The sequence below is a fragment of the Cupressus sempervirens genome, chromosome 2, assembly GCF_028749045.1.
Source record: "Cupressus sempervirens isolate cs-2001-9-10 chromosome 2, ASM2874904v1, whole genome shotgun sequence".
Lineage (NCBI taxonomy): Eukaryota > Viridiplantae > Streptophyta > Pinopsida > Cupressales > Cupressaceae > Cupressus > Cupressus sempervirens.
Genome location: NC_143119.1, coordinates 280714132 through 280734607, shown reverse-complemented (window position 1 = coordinate 280734607; position 20476 = coordinate 280714132). Strand labels below are relative to the sequence as shown.

At 31.6% G+C, this 20476-nt stretch overlaps 1 pseudogene; it reads left to right on the top strand.

The window, feature by feature from the left end:
* The first annotated feature begins 1457 nt into the window (after nt 1-1457).
* LOC149572143 (ethylene-responsive transcription factor ERF017 pseudogene) lies at nt 1458-2247 on the top strand (annotated as a pseudogene).
* The last annotated feature ends 18229 nt before the right edge of the window (nt 2248-20476 follow it).

Genomic DNA, 20476 nt, shown 5'->3' with positions numbered 1-20476 from the left:
ACAAATTCAAGAATCGGTGAATATGAATAAAAAATAAATTTTGAATAAAAATTGAGTAAAGGAATCGATTCGAAGAGAGTGGGTTTTGGTTATTTTTCCCAAGATTGTTATTGCACTGGTGGTTTTTGTTTGGTCAATTTTTTTAATTGTTGTATCTCTTTTTGTATGATATAGTTATGAGGAGGTTCACAATTCTATTTTGGTTGTTGGTTATCCTATTCAATACCATTCAATTGTAGCAAAGAAATGTAAATTTTCAAAGTTTTGATATTAATTGGTCAATCAAGTGTGTATTTAAATTGATTACCTATATGAATGATCAAGCCCCAATTTTTTGGATTTATAACTTTCTCCTCACCATAGAAAGTTGTGTTAGGACAACATCTCAAGTAATATTGTTGATTTGTGATTTCTTCTCCACATCAGAATGTCATTGAAAATAAAGTGTTTTCTGATGAAGGTTGAAAATCTTGGTTAGTAAGCCAAAAGTTTTGTTGGCCTAGAATTGACAATCTGGGGATAGTTGTTGCTTGATCTGACTAATAAAACCAAAAAAAATGCATTCACTTTTTAAAAAATACCTCTTATTTACTTGAAAAAGGATTTCATTTTTTTTGCTATTAAATAAGTAGTTTCAAAAAGTTTTGTTATCTTTGAAGTAAAATAAGTAGATGTAAAAAGTATAAATAAGAGTGAGAGGAAAGTTGAATCTAAGAAAGCATGCACATTAGTGACTTACTAAACATAATATTTCAAATATTACATGAGAGGTTGACAAAACAATAGAGTATATGTTTCTATCAACATTAGACATTGCATCTTCTTATGCAAGTGCTAGTTTTTATAGCTACTATAATTAATAGCATAATCTTATATTCATTTTTTATTTCTCCTTTATTAAAAGCTAAAGAAACCCAAATATATTAAAATACATTGATAGAGCTCAGTTTTTAAGTGATTGTGAGTGCCTTTAGTCTGAATATTCTTTTTCATTTCTCTTTTAACTTTTTTTTGAGATATTAAAAGTTTAAGGAAATATAAAATAATTGAAAACATGTCCATAGAACTCATTTTTCAAGTGATCAAAGAGGTATCTAAGCTTGCTTCTCATATCCTTATCGACATGTGCATTACAACTTTAAGAGCGATTAATAATGCTTCGAGTTCGGATACTGCTGGTTAAAAAAGCGAGCTGTTGGATATGGACAACTAGGCCGTTGGAAGGTGGGTCCAAGTTTCTAGATAGTCTAAGTCCCAAGAGGAATATTCCGTCACATGTTTTAATAGCCGTACCTTCAATAGTGTTTTCTGACGCCACGTATCCTCCTTCTAGATATTCAAAGCTCAAAAATATTCAACGCGGTTCAGCCACATTTCCTCACTAGTCAACATGTTTGCGGCGCTATTTAAGCTCTGCTCTCATTTCTCACTTTCTCGTCAACAAGCAGCATTAACATTCTTCTACACTTTTTACCTTACTTCATAGCTTGCTGAAAATAGTTTCTTCATTTTCGGCACAAAATGAACAAACCCGGCAAACAGAGGTGTAGCCAAAATGGCAGTGAGAAAAGCCGCCAATTTAAGGGAGTTCGGCTAAGGAAATGGGGAAAGTGGGTTTCCGAAGTGAGAATTCCAAATTGTAGAGCTAAAATTTGGCTGGGATCTTATGCCACCGCTGAACAGGCGGCACGTGCTTTCGACGCCGCCACTTTTTGTCTGAGAGGATTTCATGCAAACCTCAATTTTCCCGACACCGTACCCGCCATTCCGTCCCCTTCATCGCTTTCTCGCCGGCAGATTCAGCAAGCCGCAGCGAAATACGCACGTGGCCAAATCGCCTCCGCATTCAAAAATAGTAACGACGTTGTGGCGGAGAAGCCCTTGTCGCCGCCAATTTCGAGCTCTTCCACGGTGCAGGAAAAGGAGACGTCAACTGACAGTCTTTTGATGTCCGAGGAGCCGGAGTTCGAATTCTGGGAATCTTTGTTCAGACATTCCGAATGCAATCAGTTGCTCAATTTAGACAATCTCCTGTCACTTGACGTGGATTGATTCGAAATGTCCATTATCCATATTCTTCGACTCACCAAAGTTTGGAGAACACACTGATTTGCCAGCACACATTAACTCTTCTTATCCACGTTGGCAATGATGTGTGGTGATTTTTTGTAAATATTAAATGATACACAATTTTAATTGATTGTTAAAACTGGCCTATACCGATTCCCGAATGTGGGCGAACTATGTTCTTTTATGGAGATTCATTATGTTGTACAATTTTACAATTTTAGATTTGTGGTTTTGTTACAATCTGTTGTGTCTGTTATTTCTTTTTGGTGGTTATGACTTAAACATCTTTGTTTCAAAGAGAAGTGAAGAAGAATAAGTGTAGGGTTATGATTGAATCACACTCTTAAACATCACACGCTAAGATTTCATTCTTAAATTGAAAGTATTAAATAGTTAAAGTTGATTCCCTTTTGCCAAGCTTAATTTGAATAAATTGTGAAGAATAAATCTTTTATCAAAGTTTAATACTTGAGTGACTTTAATGAATAGAGTCCCTTGCATGTAGTTATTTAGTGGAAGTAAATTCATTCACATTGCTGTATTTTATTAAATAAATACATAAATGTCAACATCTATGTAATCTAACTTATGTCGACAAGAAAAAATATCAAAGCTTAAAGCTTAGATGTAAAACATGATAGTTGTTAATATCTACAAACAATATGATGTTTGCCATATAAAGACATAAATGTCAACATCTATATAATCCAATTTATTTTTTCATTAGAGAAAAATTACAAATGTTAAAAGTTGAGCTCAAAAATATGATAGTTTATGATGTTTATAAACCATATTGCATCACTATTTAAAGACAAAAATGTTGACATCTATACATTCTAACTTCTTCTCATTAAAAAAAGAAGTTATAAAGCTTATGACTAAGATATAAAACATGATAATTCTTAATGTCTACACAGAAATCAAATCAATCTAATGTAGAAATTGAAAATGTTAATAATTATTAAAATTTTATTTTTTTATCAATATTTTTGTTTATGTACAAAAATATTGAGATTTGATCTTTAATAAATTTTTAATCATTTTTGAACTTGTAATTTCGTAAGATAAAATTGATTTTTGCACAAGTGTGAAAAGATGGAATGCTTAGTTCAACACTTTTGACGTATGGCAAATTCATTTTCTAGATTGTATCTAGTGCTAATTTGACATTACAATTTTAATTTATTTCTATTTTCCTTTCAAATTATATGTACAAGTGGAAAAAAAAGAAAAGAAAAAGTATTAAAGTATAATTCTCCATATTCTCGCTAATGCCAATATATAGCAATCTTTCTTCTTTTTTTAAATGTTAGCCTTGTAAATTATGTCCTTTTTTTACACTTGAACATATTGTTGTCCACTACTTATTTGGATATGCATTTAGAGTTTGCTTAACATTTGTTTTAGTTAAGCTTAAAAATTTAACTTTGGTTGTTGACATAGTAATATTATGATTTGAGGGGTAATATTAACTCTAGGTTTTATTTAAGGTTTTAAAATAACTTAATATTGTAATATGATCATTTATATTTTATATAATTTAATATGAGTTCTTATTTTTAATTGAAAATGTTAAAATAATTAATCAAAAATAATAAAATAGATTTCAAAGTGTAGTTTATTTTATTATATTTATTTTTTATTACCTATCATTAACTATCTAGTAGAGATATTTTCTCCTATAATTTTTTTGAATAATGGCTAGCATTATGTTGAAGCACACAAGATCACAATTTAAATAATAGTAGTTAATTTAATATCTAATTTATGTCTTTCACCTATTTGCGAGATTTCTATACTCATTGCAAGCCATGCTAATTAATAGGTTTCTTTAGGTAATGTAGATAAATACTACTATGTTGATGTAAATATTTTTCTACTTTTTTATATTAAGCTTATTTAACCTCCCATTTGGGCAACCAAACTCAATAATATCATGTGTATTTAGAATGTGTTATGAAGTTGAAAAAGGTGATTGGTGAGCTTCAAAAACCAAAGAAGATGGTGCAAGAAGGATTCAAATTGGTGGAAAAATTAAAGTGTTTTACATAATTCTAACAAAATTAAAATTTTCTTAAAATTTTCTTAAAATTTTATCATCATTAGAGATTTGGATCTAACAGTAGTTGTATTCACTAGTGATAATTCATTAAAATTCTAGTGAAATTTCTTCTTGTGAGAGGTTTTTGGTCATCTACATATATAAAAATCTTGATCTTTGATGATGAATACAAAATAAGTTCTTGAAAGGTTAAGTAGTTAAGTAGTCATGGATTAAAAATTAAAGAAGTATGCAACCATACCAGATGGGAAAGCTAAAAGGCTTGAATATACACAAATCCACATCAAGGAAAGAATGAATAATAATAGTTTCATGTTCATTATCTAAAAAAACAATCAATGTTCTTACCATTTCTAGAAAGGTCCAAAGAATAAATTTATTTGGAAACGAAGCCAAAAAATAATTTCACACTCATAAAGGCTAAGTGAGGTCTGTACATGGAAAATTTTGTGGTGGCTACTTTGACAATTTGAATGGTTGTTTCCAATCTCCCACATAGACTAAGAAATACTATCAAATAGATTGAGCATATCCAAATTTACAACTTGAGTTTGAAGGAAAATGGTTTCAATGCTTAATTTGATTAGCTGATGGGCTATTTTTGGGGGGAACACCCTGGGGGATTTTAATGATAGAAAATCTAAATTCTTTTCTATTTTCAAGGGTGAATCAAAAGATTTGAGAAGAAAATTTTGGGACAGGTGAGTTTGAGGCACCAAATTGAGAAGCAGTAGGAGATTGATGAATATTTCATCCTGGCGGGAAGATTCAAATATAACTTTATACAATGAAAGTTGTTGACTCAATTCACAAAGTTTCAAAGCCACTCCATAGTGCATATTATTTTTGTATAGTCCAATTAATACTTTTTAATGATTTTCAAACCATTAGAACTTCTTCTATATATTTAGTCCCTAAATTATACTAAGAAACAACGAATATTTTGAGGACAACTCATCCTAGCTGACAGAACATAAGCGCTATGTGCAATAACACGCCCCAAATAAAAAAATCATAACAGATTTGGGTATTATTTTTCTACAATTGAGAAAGGCCAAGATGAATGAAAAACAAAACATATTGAAGGAAAATAACACTCAGTTTCTCATGGATAGTTCTTGTTCAAAGAAATACATAGAGAAGATAGGGGTTTGGTGAGTGATCAATCCAAATGGATATATTAGCATAGTTTAGATATTTTCAAATCAAAATGCCCTAGTTGTGAATAAGGAAAGTTATAGATCTAATATCATTTTTTCTATTGATAGCGTTGACAATCAATTTTGGTTTTTTAATCATACAAAATATGCTTCCCGTAAGAGACTGCCTCTGTATTCCCAGCAGACATGTCCCACCAATAAACCTTATGTGAATTCCCCCAAAACCCTTGAAGCACATCTTTGTAAGCCTAAATCCTCAAAGTTCAAACCCTTGCATAACCTTCCAAAAACATATATTCCCCCTCATTGTAGGAATATTTTGCCCAATGCTCCCTCTTAATACCCCTGTCAACTTCAAAAGATTGCTCAATCCAATATTAAAGCCAAAGAATAGATACTGATCATCAACAATCTAGACAGTGAAGAATGGTGGCATGAATACAAGAATCTTAGTGTTTTGCACTATGGAACAAGACAAAACAAGATATGATCAATCTAATTAATTGGCTCTAGGATTTCTATCAAAACTAGGTAAGTATATCTCACCATTCTAAAATTGTTATGTTTATTCAATGTAGAAATAAAAATGTCAAAAAATATTTTCTCTTTACCTTTGTTTTCTATTTTAATGGTTATGCTATTAAATTCTTGGAATGGACACCAAATTTTAAGGAAGAATTGTTAAACTTTTCCATTCCAACTTGGGTTTCAATTCATTCACTCCCACCAGAACTTTTGCATATAGAGATTATCAAGAATATAGGTTCATATGGGGAACTTGATAGGAATAGAGGCTTCATACAAATACTATAATAACATTAAATTTTTGATTAATTGTGAGAATAATACTCCTTAATTATAACCTATTAAGGTAGTAACCAATAGATCTATTTATAACTTAAATCCTCATAGATTTGAAGGTAAAATCTTTGGAATAATTAGATTACATAATGAAAGAAAGATCACATTTAAATCTATGCAACCAACCTCTGAGCTTAAAGACATCTTCCCTATGATGTGTATAAGGAATAGAAAAGAATTTATAACAAGGAAAATAGTTACAAAGTTGGAAGTTGGTAAAACAAGTAAAGAAAAAACAATAATCATAAGTAAAATCACAAATACCATAGACAATGATTAGAAAGAAACTACAAAAAATCTACAAGAAATGGAAGAAAATGAAGTGCAAAATAAAGAAAAGGAAAAGAGTTCAATATCAGATAATAGTAAATAAATGATTGATTTATCAGGTATAAAACAAAATAAAGGCACTAATCCACAGTGGGGAAATGAACCAACCTATGAAGATCAAAGTAATAAAGGTATCAACAAAAGAGATGTAGTAAAAAAAAAACTTAAGACATCTTATATTTGGATGCAAAAGATAGCAAATAGATATAGAAGGAATAAAAAGAAACAAAAAAAAATCAAACAATGAAAGTTACAGAAGAAATGGGTTGGAAAGAAAAAGCATCGAGGATAGAACCCAGGTCCCAAGAAATTTTTTTATTTTGGATAACTTTACCAACACTATTGAAGAAACTCAAAACAAAGGTCTCTTCTCTGTTGCATCTCCTAAGAGTAGTAAGGATAAACATACAAAAGAGGTATTAGAGACCCCATTGCTATAGAAAGCAGAGTCTATAAAGGAAACCATAGAAGCTAACAAAGAGGTAACTAGTTAAGAAGTGTACCAAATTTTAGTAGACACCAAATACAACACAAGAATCTCCAAATAATAATTTTAGTGGGCACATTGTAAGAAAGAATGTTCACAGTAAGATAAAAGGAATACCAATACAAGATTTTCATGACTTCTTGAATCATGAGTTGTCAGAGAATGAAAATCTAGAAATTTCAATGCCAGATGAAGCTCAAAAAGAAATCTTGGAATGATTAAAAAATGAATTGATACAAGTTTTTAACCATGATAATATTTATAAAAGTAGTGATGTAAAAAAAGAGGAACTAATTAGCAATTTTTGAAACTAGGAGACAAATACACTTTTGAATATTTAAGAAGATGTAGTGCCTGCCCCTAGTTCACATGTCTATTATCATTGTCAAATTCTTTTAGGTTGATTTCATGCTTTGATTAGTTTAGAATATTGGATTTACAATATTATGATATTATTTCATGTTTTGGATTACATATATACTTATTGATTTCATTTCACATGACGTTAATGATGTCTTAATGATTCCTAATTAGTAAATGTGGTTTCTTTCATAAAAATGGTAACATGATGTCTTTAATGATGATTAGGTTGTATTGATAGAGATGCATTATTATATGTATGCATTTGATCTTAGATTTGTGATTTTATACTTACCCCATACTTGCATGTGTATGGTGCGTGTGTTTATTTTATCTTTTGTCTGACGTGTTTGATGTGGTTAAGGGAGGGAGTCGTAGTCACCTGCTAGTCGGGATCTACACAATGAACCACTCCTCGCCATTGTCTATTTAGTTTAGATATATTATATACATGTACATGCTCATCTTTTATGCAGGATGCAGGTACCAGGCATCGACTTCCCTGAATTGCCAGGATGAGTGTGCCCTATTACAAATACTCAAATGGTGAGAATGGGAAGATAATGATCAGGTCCAATCCTAGCCATAAGCCTATAATACTTGTCCTGCAAGGAGGACTCGTAACAGACTGTCTACCCTTTTTAAACCCGTGAGTATTTTGTGCGTATGTTGTTTTGTGAGTCTTTGATGAATTTCTATTAATTAAGTCTAATTAATAGATTAAATTAATAATTTAATTTAATGGAGAATTATTATGATATTATGAATATTTAATTATATTTAATTAATTGAGAAATTAATTAAATATAAAGAATTAAATTGAAGATAAAAGTTTTAAGATTAAATTTAGAACATGATAATATTTATTTAATTTAATAATAATATATTTAGAGTTCATTTTTAAATAAATGCTAAATATTATTGTTATTTAAGTTAATAAATATTTATCAAATTAAACATTCTAAATATATTAAAAAGTTAAATAAAGTTTAAATTTAGAACGTGATTATATTTATTTAATTTAATAATAATATATGTAGAGTGCATTTTTAAATAAATGCTAAATATTATTGTTATTTAAGTTAATAAATATTTTATCAATTAAGTTTCTAAAAAAATGAAATTAAAAGTGAAAAGATATTTAATTATCATAAAGATTATAGTTCGCATGATTTATGCATGAGTTTTTAATATAAGAAATTAATTAAAAGATAAAAATATGTGAACTTAATAAAGATATTCTAAGAAAGTGTGCATGAGATTTTAAAAGGTTATTAAATTAACTTAAAAGTAAAGTGGAAAGTTAAATAAAGTAATTTAACAATTCACTTAAAGTGCATGAAGGAATAATAAAATAATATTTTAATTTAAAAAGAAAATTAATTGTGCATGAATGAATTAATTAAATAAAATAATTATTATTTTAGAGTTGTGGAGATAGAAACCCTAAAAGGTAATTAGATTCTATATTAGAGGGTTTTGGGGTCATTATTTAGGGGAGAGTTTTTTGAGACACAAGTTTTTAAAAAAAAAAAGGGCACACACAGGTTTGGAGAGCAATTCAGAGGGTTTGGAGAAGAAGAAATTTTTCTTAGCTTAAAGGATATTGCTTGCAATAGAAATTTTCATCCAGCTGTTAGAGTTTTAGCATCAGTACGAGGTAGGGTTTTGAAATCCTGTGAATGCAATTTTAATTGGAAATATCTGTCTGCTTCGTGATTGTTGGGTGATTGAAATTACGTTTGTCATCTTGATTGTGTTTCTGATCCGACTGATTGATAATTAGTCTCCTGAAATTCTATTTATCATTTCGATTATTTTCAAGATCTGATTGGTTTAAATTAGTTTCTCATTGTTTATACAGAAGAATCATTGAGGAAATTAATTAAATCATGTAGGGTTTGAAGGAAAAGAATATTTAAAATTAGAAATTCAAATGATTTGTTGTGTCTTCTCTACCAGACTATATTTGCAGATAGTATTTAAAAATAAAAATTAAATAATGAGAAGAAAGAAAGAGGTTTTATTATATATATATAAATTGTTATTATTTTTAAAAGAAATATATTTAAAAATAATATTAATTTATTATAATGTATTTGGATTGTTTAAAATATTTTAATATATTTATATATTACTAAAAAAACGTACGTTTGAAATTTTATAATTTTTTTAATTAAAAAAAAAAAATATAATAATATATAATTTTTTTTGGGTGGGGACATACCCCCCCCCCCGTACCTGCTGCCGGCAGAGTCTGCCGCAACAGCCGGTACCGCTGCTACCGCAGGCAGCAGTACAACTGCTGCTGCGCGCAGCAGGGTACCTGTTGTCGCAGGTACCAGGCCGGCGGGCCTTTAAACACGCCGACATATATACTTTTTTATATTTTGTTTTTTATTTATTTATAAATTTTAATGCGTTTTAAAATGTATTTAATAATGTGATTTAATAATGTTTTATTAATGATCTTTATTAATATTTAATAATTTAAATATTAATATATATTAATGTAGTTTTCATAATTATTAATAGTTTTTAGTTAAAAAATTAATAAATTGATAATCAATGAAGATTTTAATATAAGTATTTAAATGAAAAATTATTGATTAAGTTAATTAATATTAGCTTAATTAAAGTTAATTAATAATGGACATTATTTGTTAAAATTGTAAAAATAGATTATTGATTTAATGGAAGATATTAATGAGGGTTTAATGATTTTAATAAAGTCGAATTTGTTTTATTTAAAATCATTAAGGATTGTTTTTATAACATAAATAAATAAATGATTATCCTTAGCTTAGTTATAAGGTAATTGAACAATCATTTAAATATAGAAATGGGTTAGTTAAAAAGGAATGATTGCGAAAACTTATTACCTAGAACATATGTTAACTGAAAATGAAACCTTATGTTCAACTTAACTACGTGAGTTCGATTAAGCCAAACATGAAACTTACTCTTGGTATCTGTATTGTTTTACTTGTACTTCCTATGCTTTGAGATTTTGGCGTTGATTAGATGTCGACCAGTCTAGGGAGTACACCAGAGGTTTTGTGAGATTTATTTTATACTATTGATGTGATTGGATGTCATGATGTGTTTTGACATTCATATTGGAGATTATATTTATGAGTTTTATTTGTGAAGCTTTTATGTGTACTCGAATGGGAGAACCATCTTGTTATCAGGTTGTCTGTTAAGGAACTGAGTTTGATCTTTATGGGTGTTGTGGTATGAGACACAACTATGTGTTTATGTGCTTAAGAGAGGTTGTCTAGGTACGTGACTTGGGAGTGGCTTGCATAGGGGTCCGGGACCCAAAGTGGTCAGTACCAAGGTAACCTAATGCAAGTTATGTAATAAGTGATAATCTAGTAATTAAAATTTATGGGGGGAAATGCACTAAAAAGATAAGTTAGAGATTTTTGATCTACCCATGCCTTGAGTGCTTGTATAGACTAAGGATGGAATTGAGATGAGTGCCTCGTCTCCTTGAGAGGGCTCTCTAGTTTCCATATGTGTGATGTTGAGGGTCCGGGGTTCAGAGTAACCAGTCCAGGGTAACTCAACGCTTGAGGGTCCGGGGTCTCTTAAGAGATCAGTCCAGGGTAACTCAAGCAGCCATGTGATGAAACTCCCTAGTATGTAGCCTGAGTCTCCTCTATAGATTTGTGTACCTCTGGTGGTGTATCTATTGTCGGATGTGTTTATTATGGATATTTACTTTCATTGAGGATGATTGGTGATTCATGGATGTTGTACTTTTGACATGTGGCTTTTGACTTGAGGAGGATTATCTTTTGTTGACTTTATCTTGTGATCTTGGTATTTGGTTTATACTTGGTTTGTGTATGATGTTTGGTTATGTGGTGTCGGTATTGGATTATTTTATCTTCTTGAGTAGTATGTGTTACCTTTGAGGTAGTTTTGGCTATTAGGAATTCCTTGCCTAGGAATGTTTTATGTTTGATAGCCGTTTGTGGATCGTTCATTATCTTCCCTGCACGGTGGGAGTGGAAGCCTGACTAGGTAACCACGTGGTCGGGAGGTAGTGTCTTCTTACCATTTGGGTTCCCCCTTCACATTGGTAGCTGTTGGATGTTCGTTGCAGAAGATGTAACTTTATCATTCTTATTTCTTATCTCAGAGACCTCTTTTCAGTTGATGTATATATGTTATCATGTATTATGATGTATGGTATCTATTCTCACATACCCTGCGACATGTGCAGTGGATGTTATTTAGTGGATGTACTATCATTGTATTAGATATACTTATGCTTTGCTTATGCGATTATGTATCTGTTATTTCTTTATGATCTTGAGACATTGTACTTGGAACTTAAACTAATTAATTTAAAATTATTAAATGTGACTCAACATAAAGGAATCCTTGAGGAATTGAACTGTATCTGTAATTGCATATGTGTATTTGATATGTATGTTCTTATTGCTTCCGCATTAATGTTATTTGATGTTGTTTAAACTTTTAAAAAAAATAGTTCAATAAACATTGTAACATCTTAGGTTTAATTCTCTTGGGTTCCCAAGCGGGGCATTACAGAAGAGATTTGTTAATCATTGATGATGAAGATAAGAATAGTAAATTAGAACAGTCAATCAAAGATAGAATAGGCTCAAGACAAGGAGATGTTACAAATGTGGGCAAAAAAGAGAATACACTAGATTTATGTAATGCCCCGCCAAAGGATCCAAAGAATTTTACTAAGTTTGCCAAACAATTTTTTTTTTAAAACATGAAAGATAAACTATTCATAACACTTGCGGAAGCAATAGTAACATCCAACTGAAATAACATAACATAACAAATTACATTCTTTAAAGATCCCTTAACGTTGAATTACTTCTAATCATAACTATCTAACATCACATCCTTAACAATGAAATAACAATGATGCATCCAATGTTCTTAAACCATATACAAGTGTACATTTTAGATTTCTCAATCATCCACTATACATGTTACAAGGGTATGAAAAGCTTAAAAGAATAAACATCCATGTAAATAAAGTACATCATCATCCAATATTAATCCATGATGCAATAACATAAATTAAACCACATATCATACATGATACATCATCATCATAAAGATATAAACATCCATCATAAAAGATAACCATATATCACAAACATAAATAACTAAGTGCACGGTTCCTCCCAACCATTAATAGCATCATTAGACCATCGTGGATCCTAGCCATCCCTCCGTGCATAACATTCCAAAGCACCAAAGATATCATCGTCTATAAACATAGTAGGAATGTCACTCCTAAAAACATCCTACTAACATGAAAAGTAAAGCATAAGATATTGATGCAGGAGCATCTTGCATGGAAAAATTAAATTATTAGAAAAAAAAAAGAAAGATAGAAAAAAGAAAAATGAAAATTTAAAAAAAAAAAAAAAAAAATTGTGGAGGAGAGAGAAAGTGACGAAAATGGAAGGAAAATAATAAAAAATAGGAAAAAAGGAGAAAAGAGGAATTTCTATTTTCAAGGTGCATGGGTGGCATAAATAAAATAATAATAAAAATAGTTGTCATTCCATTAATCGAGGTGTGTAGGTGGCAAGTTCCTTAAATCATGCATTTAATATTTGTTGGGTGCTTAGTTGTATTTGGGTGGGAATTTAATATTTATTTAAAGGTAGTTGTATTTACCTTTTATCCCACATTGCTTGTGTTTGTAATGTCTTGGGTTAGAAGTGCCTATTTAAGCAAGGCTTATAATCGTTTCTAATCAAGTTCAAGAAGTTGAAGAAATGGAAGCTCTTCTAATGGAAGTTGGAGAAATAGAAGCTCTTCAAGACAAGCTCTTCAAGTAGAAGCTCTTCGGATGTAATTTCTTGTAGAAGCTCTTAGCGAGCCATCTCTCTTATATTGTAAGAATTTGGGTTTTTTCCATTTGGAGAATATTCTAATGAATTTCAAGTATTAATGGAAGTTTTATGAAGCATTTTGTCATCTCTCTATCTCCATATTGTTGCATTTTTTGTTATGAGTTGGTATGGGTGGTGTGGCCCGTCATCAGTGGTATCAGAGCAGGAGTTCCTGAGCGTGCGGACAGATCGCCGAACGTGAGGCAGTTTGCACTAGGACCTTGAGTGGGTGAAGTTTGTCAAGAAGTTCTTGATTGTGTAGACAGATCGCCGACTGTGAGGCAGTTTGCACGAGGTTTTTGTGTTGCATGAGATTTGTCTTCTAAAGACTTGATTATGGAGAAGAGAAAGAAGAAGATGACTTTTGTGATTGGATGGATTCTGAGGATTCCTCGACTTGAGAAATTTAGAGCAAGAAATCAACAATCATTGCTAGTTGATTTGCAGAAGCAAGTGAATGAATTAGAAGCTGAGTTGCGGAAACAAAGAGCATGTCACCAGAAAAGAGATGTTGATAATTCCTTGGATGTGGAAAAGAAAGATGATCTAGTGGAAGAGCAAGCGGATGAAGAGGAAATTATTTACGAACCTAAAGTTGAAGAAGATGAACGAGAAGAGGAAGAACATAAAGATGACAAGACTTACGAACCTGAAGTAGATCAAGATGATTTGAAGATTGCAGCAATGGAGGAAGAATATAGTGCCTTAGTTGGAGATCAAGCAAGTGGAGTAGTTACATGCGTGAAAGAGGCAAGAAAAGATGAATATGTCAAACAGGTAAATTCTTATGAATTATATGATGCTGAATTTGAGGTGATTTTGAAAGATACTAATGATGGTTTGCATGAGGATCTTGTTCGTGATGTATGGTATGCAAAGGAAGATTGGTATGGTGTTGTTGGATTTATTATAGGTGTGATTAATTCAACAAGATTGGATGAGGATGAGAGTTATACTTGGATAGAGTTCATTGCGAAGGAGTATTTTCAGCAGCAAACAGTTGTTCCGACTAGGTGTTGGAAAAGAAGAAAGAAGGAAATATATCGGCATCGGATACTTGTTCCAGCTATGTGTTGGAGGAAGAGGAAAAAAAATATGTCAACAGTGGCTACTTCATTTTGTGAATCCATATTCACAAAATTTTTCCTACCATGGGAGTCGGATGCAGGAGCATCATGCATCAGCAAAAAAAAAAAATGTGGAAGATTTGCATGTTGGTTTTCTTGTCCCTATTGAGTTGAAAGCTTGTGATGAAGATGAAGATGGTTCTATATCTCTCTTTTGACATCAAAGTGTGGGACACACTTTTCTATCTACCAAGGGAGTCTGATGCAGGAGCATCTTGCATGGAAAAATTAAATTATTAGAAAAAAAAAGAAAGATAGAAAAAAGAAAAAAGAAAATTAAAAAAAAAAAAAAAAAAAAAATTGTGGAGGAGAGAGAAAGTGACGAAAATGGAAGGAAAATAATAAAAAATAGGAAAAAAGGAGAAAAGAGGAATTTCTATTTTCAAGGTGCATGGGTGGCATAAATAAAAAAATAATAAAAATAGTTGTCATTCCATTAATCGAGGTGTGTAGGTGGCAAGTTCCTTAAATCATGCATTTAATATTTGTTGGGTGCTTAGTTGTATTTGGGTGGGAATTTAATATTTATGTAAAGGTAGTTGTATTTACCTTTTATCCCACATTGCTTGTGTTTGTAATGTCTTGGGTTAGAAGTGCCTATTTAAGCAAGGCTTATAATTGTTTCTAATCAAGTTCAAGAAGTTGAAGAAATGGAAGCTCTTCTAATGGAAGTTGGAGAAATAGAAGCTCTTCAAGACAAGCTCTTCAAGTAGAAGCTCTTCGGATGTAATTTCTTGTAGAAGCTCTTAGCGAGCCATCTCTCTTATATTGTAAGAATTTGGGTTTTTTCCATTTGGAGAATATTCTAATGAATTTCAAGTATTAATGGAAGTTTTATGAAGCATTTTGTCATCTCTCTATCTCCATATTGTTGCATTTTTTGTTATGAGTTGGTACGGGTGGTGTGGCCCGTCATCAGTAACATAAATTAAACCACATATCATACATGATACATCATCATCATAAAGATATAAACATCCATCATAAAAGATAACCATATATCACAAACATAAATAACTAAGTGCACGGTTCCTCCCAACCATTAATAGCATCATTAGACCATCGTGGATCCTAGCCATCCCTCCGTGCATAACATTCCAAAGCACCAAAGAGATCATCGTCTATAAACATAGTAGGAATGTCACTCCTAAAAACATCCTACTAATATGAAAAGTAAAGCATAAGATATCATCATCTAACATATGCAAACCATCAATATAAGAAACATACCAACAAATTCATCCATCATAGGTATATCATCTACCATAATGATACAAGAACATAATGAAGATAAATACCAACCAAGAATACTCCAGCCATGGTGTCTCAATGGATCTCAAATGATAAGAGTGGAAAATACACTACCACCCGACCGCGTGGAACCTAAGTGGTCCACTCCCACCGTGCTAAGGAGATAATCTCAAGTCCCAAAAAGGCTATCAAATCACATAGCACAAATCTCTAAAGTCCAGGAATCCTAAAAGTATACTAACTCAAAGGTTCCAACACATACATAATTGACATCTAATTCCCAGAGGCACACAATGACTTGTAGGAAACCTACTTTGCAAGCGAGAAAGTGTCATCGCATTTATCTCGTACAAGTTACCCTGGCAGTTAGCTAAACTCCATGGGTCCATACAGATCTCATGCGGCCACTAGTATCCTCTCATACTGACGAGGCATACTATGGAATGCAAGGTCGCAACCATGCGTCTCACTACTCCCATCCTAGCCTGTATAAGCGCTCAAGGCATGGGCGAGAACCAAAACAATTATCTTTTTAGGTTCATTTAATCCCCATTTAGTGTGTAAATGTTATCACTTATTAACCAAACTTACAATGAGTTACCCTGGCAGCCACTTAGGGTCCCGACCCCCATTGCAAGTCACTTCCTGACACTACAAGTAGATTACCTACCCTAATGCTCATGGAATCATAAATCACCACAGTCTTGTACAAGCGACTGTAAAGAAAATCCATAAAAAGAATCATCAAATATCCACAATATAAGCATCAAATATCCACAATAAGAATCATCAAATCTCCAAGATAAGAATCATCAATTATGCATAAAAGCATCAAATCTCCATGAGCAACATCCATAGAAAATCATGACCACAACAGTTCTCTATTGGCAACTGAAGGCATCATTGATAATCATAAGTATCCATTGGTTCTCAATAACCAAAATAAATCATCACATCATTGGTTCTCAACAAGCAACCAAGAATATTTCAAAATCATACTGATCAAATATCTCAAAATCATACTGATCGAAGACTCCAAAATGGTTGAGTCAAACATGTCACAACATGACATCATCAAGAATAAATCCACATCATAGTCCCATCATGGCGACTAGAAAATAATCCAAGGATAACGGATCGATGACTCAAAAATATGGTTAGCTCAAGTGTCTCAGATACATATACATCACAGCTTCACACATGAAGACTGATGAACAATAACAAACATTTCATAGAGCATACAATCACATAACCATGGTTGGGATTATAAAGATCGAGACCAAAAAAGATCAACATGCCAACACATCTCATAACCCCCGAGCCTCTGGTAACAACCTAGGACTGGTCATCACTAGGCAACCCAAAACCCAAAACAAGAAGCATATAGAATACACGATGCAAACACATGTTTTGGTTTTGCTAAAATCTCATAGTTGAATAATGTGTGGAGTTTCATTTTTCCATTTTCAACTGTAGGGGTTTCAGTTTCCATTTTCAAGTATACTTCAAGTGTCTAAGTTTCATCATTTGACCTACAAGTCAACCCAATTGTTTCCCCGATAGCATTATCCTAAGAATAACTTAAGGATAAATATTCACTAAAATGATCATCATTGACCCTTAATCAACTTGTTCTCTTTGTTTAACTATGATCCATATTCTAATTGATTAACTCTTCTTTAATGTTACTACAACTCTCGAGATAACCAAATGATCATTATTCATTTATAAAAGAACCAATTGTTAATCTTCGAATAAGAAGAATTATGACTTAATTAAAACGGTCAATTTAACCAATCAATTAACATAGATATACCATCCATGACTTATCAACATTCTAATAGTCTTCAATTAGAAACTTAATTGAGTGTTACTAAAGTTTTGAGTCTTTTAATTTAATCGTTAACATCGTTGACAACCATATAATATCTAAGGTCATAATTCAAGTCTTCAATATGGATAATTTACAATCTCGCTACAAGATTTATATCAATTAAATCTCCATTACATAACTTAATTATTAAATTAAATCCAATTAGCTCTAGTTAATTGATTTAATTAATAATTTCATAACCAAACCATCAACTCAATGAGTATTAGTTGACTAACAATAGTTTGTACATCAAAGTCAACTTCAATCCAATACACAAATGTTAATATTTTAATAATAATAATACTAACAAGTTATTTTAGGAAATCTTATCCATAATGACTACATTCATCTTTCTTAACAATTTCGTATTAATGATAATCATTTCCTCGTTAAATCTCTATCGCATTTAATTATATTGACAACTCATTAATTGATTAAAATCAATTATACTTCAAATCCAAAAACTAATGTCTTTACAAAAATTCAATCGTTAAATAATCTCTTCTAGATTAATTCTAATTGAATTAGCCATTTATACTATTACTTAAACCATTATTTATTAATAGTCTGTTAGACCCAACAAACATTAATAAATAATAAACTTATCAAACTATTATTTTTAGAGAATCTTTACATGACTTCATTAGTTAATATTTGACTAACCCTTAACACCATTAAGGTATATCAATAGGCTATTTAATAAATCAAACGTGTTAACCAATAACATAATGATTCAATCTTAATCCAATAATATAAAATTATCATCTCACAATTATTTAATATATATTAAATAGTATTTAATATACATTAAATAAGATCAATATTAAAGTCAACCATTTTACTAATCCTTTAAGACTCAAATTAATAATTTAAATGAATTTCAATGTCTTTTTCGACTAGCGATAATTGACAAATTATCATCTAACATATATATAAATAACATATGTTTAAATCAATATATATATATATATATATACTATAATTATAAATAAATCACATATAAATATATCAAATACCCATATATAAATATACATATATATATATATATATATTTATTTATTTATACATACCATATAATAATCAATGTATAAAAATTGTTAATATAAAGTCGAATTATAAAATTCGAATCACATAGCAAAGTAAGTAATTTTGTCTGAAGTGATATACATATCACTGCGGCTTTATATTAAATACCGCATGGACATCGCTGTCGCGAGTGTCCTTCAGTGACAGTCCGTCGCGATGTACCTTCGACGTCAACCCGTCGCGGGTACTCTGCTCACGCAGGTACCCTGCGACCACTGCATCAAGGCAGTACTACGTCACGGGTACACTGCGTAGTAGGTACCCTACGACATGTGATCGCAGCCACCATTTTTGCAGGGTGGGGTACGGGGAAAAGTATAACCCGCCCCCCCCCCCCCCCCCCCCCCCCCCCCTATACTTAATAAAAACAATTTGTATAATATTTTTATGCAATTCAGATTTAATAATAAGGTTTCTCATTACAAATATATACATATATGTATATATGTATATATATGTATATACGTATATGTATGTATATGTATGTATGTATGTATGTATATATATATATATATATATACAAAATTTGTTATCAACCATCACTATACAGATATTTGTATTTATTCCAATGGCTGATTTGTATGGAATTTTCTCCATAAATTCTTTTTCTTCTTGTGTTTGAGGACATAATTTAGAACTTAATCGAAAGTGACCAGCAAGAGGAATAGGAGTTACTTTTGATTCAGCCATGCCAAATTTGTCAACAACTATGTCAATGTATTGTTTTTGAGACGAAGTGATTTCCCTCTTTTTCCTATCCCTTGTGATTGTCATGCCAAGAATCTTTTTGGCCACCCCTAAGTCTTTGATTGCAAATTGGCTTGCCAATTTTTTCTTCAACTCATTAATGATTCTTTTATTTGTGCCAGCTACTAACATGTCATCGACATAAAGAAGAAGGATGACAAACTCTCCACTTGGAAGTTTCTTGAAGTAGACACATGGGTCTGATTCACATCTTGTGAAATTATGCTCAGCCATGAAGCAATCAAATTTTACATACCACTGTCTTGGGGCTTGTTTCAGGCCATACAAGCTCTGATTTAATTTGCAATAAAGGTGTTCATGTCCCTTCTTTACGAACCCTTGTGGCTGCTCCATGTATAGTTCTTCTTCTACATCACCATGTAGGAAAGCGATTTTCACATCAAGTTGTTCTAATTCAAGATCCCATGCAGCTGCTAATCCCAGAACAGTTCGGATAGTTGTCATTTTGATAACTGGTGAGAAGATTTCATTGAAATCTATCCCTTGTTTTTTATCAAATCCCTTTACCACCAATCTGGCTTTGAAGCATTTATTGCCTTCTGCTTCATCTTTCACACGATATATCCACTTGTTCCTAAGTGGTCTTCGATTAGGCGGAAGAGAGACCAAATCCCAGGTTCGATTCTTGAGTAAAGAATCCATTTCTTCACGCATCGTTGTTTTCCATTTATCACTATTGACATCATTGAGAGCTGCTTTGAATGTAGACGGTTCTGAAAATTCTGAAACTAGAATTGAAGGCTCTGCTTCTTCAGCATACAATAATTCATAATCAGAGAATTTAGCCGGCATTGTCCGTTCTCTAGTGGATCTTCTCATTTGGGGTTCTCTGTTATCTGGTTGAACCAATTCAAATGGAGAACTGGTTACACTAGTTCGCTGGTTTAAATGTTGAATGCCCTCTTTGCTGCTTGAGAACAGATTATTATGAAGTGTGCCTTCTCCCTGTGATATATTTGTATTGGGTGCCTCAAAACTGGTATGTAAACTATGTTGATTTGGAGACATGTTACCTCTACCTGCCATATTATAAAAAATTGACCAAACAAAAACCACTAGTGTAACAACAATCTTGGGAAAAATAACCAAAACCCACTCTCTTAATATCAATTCTTTAACTCAATTTTAATTCAAA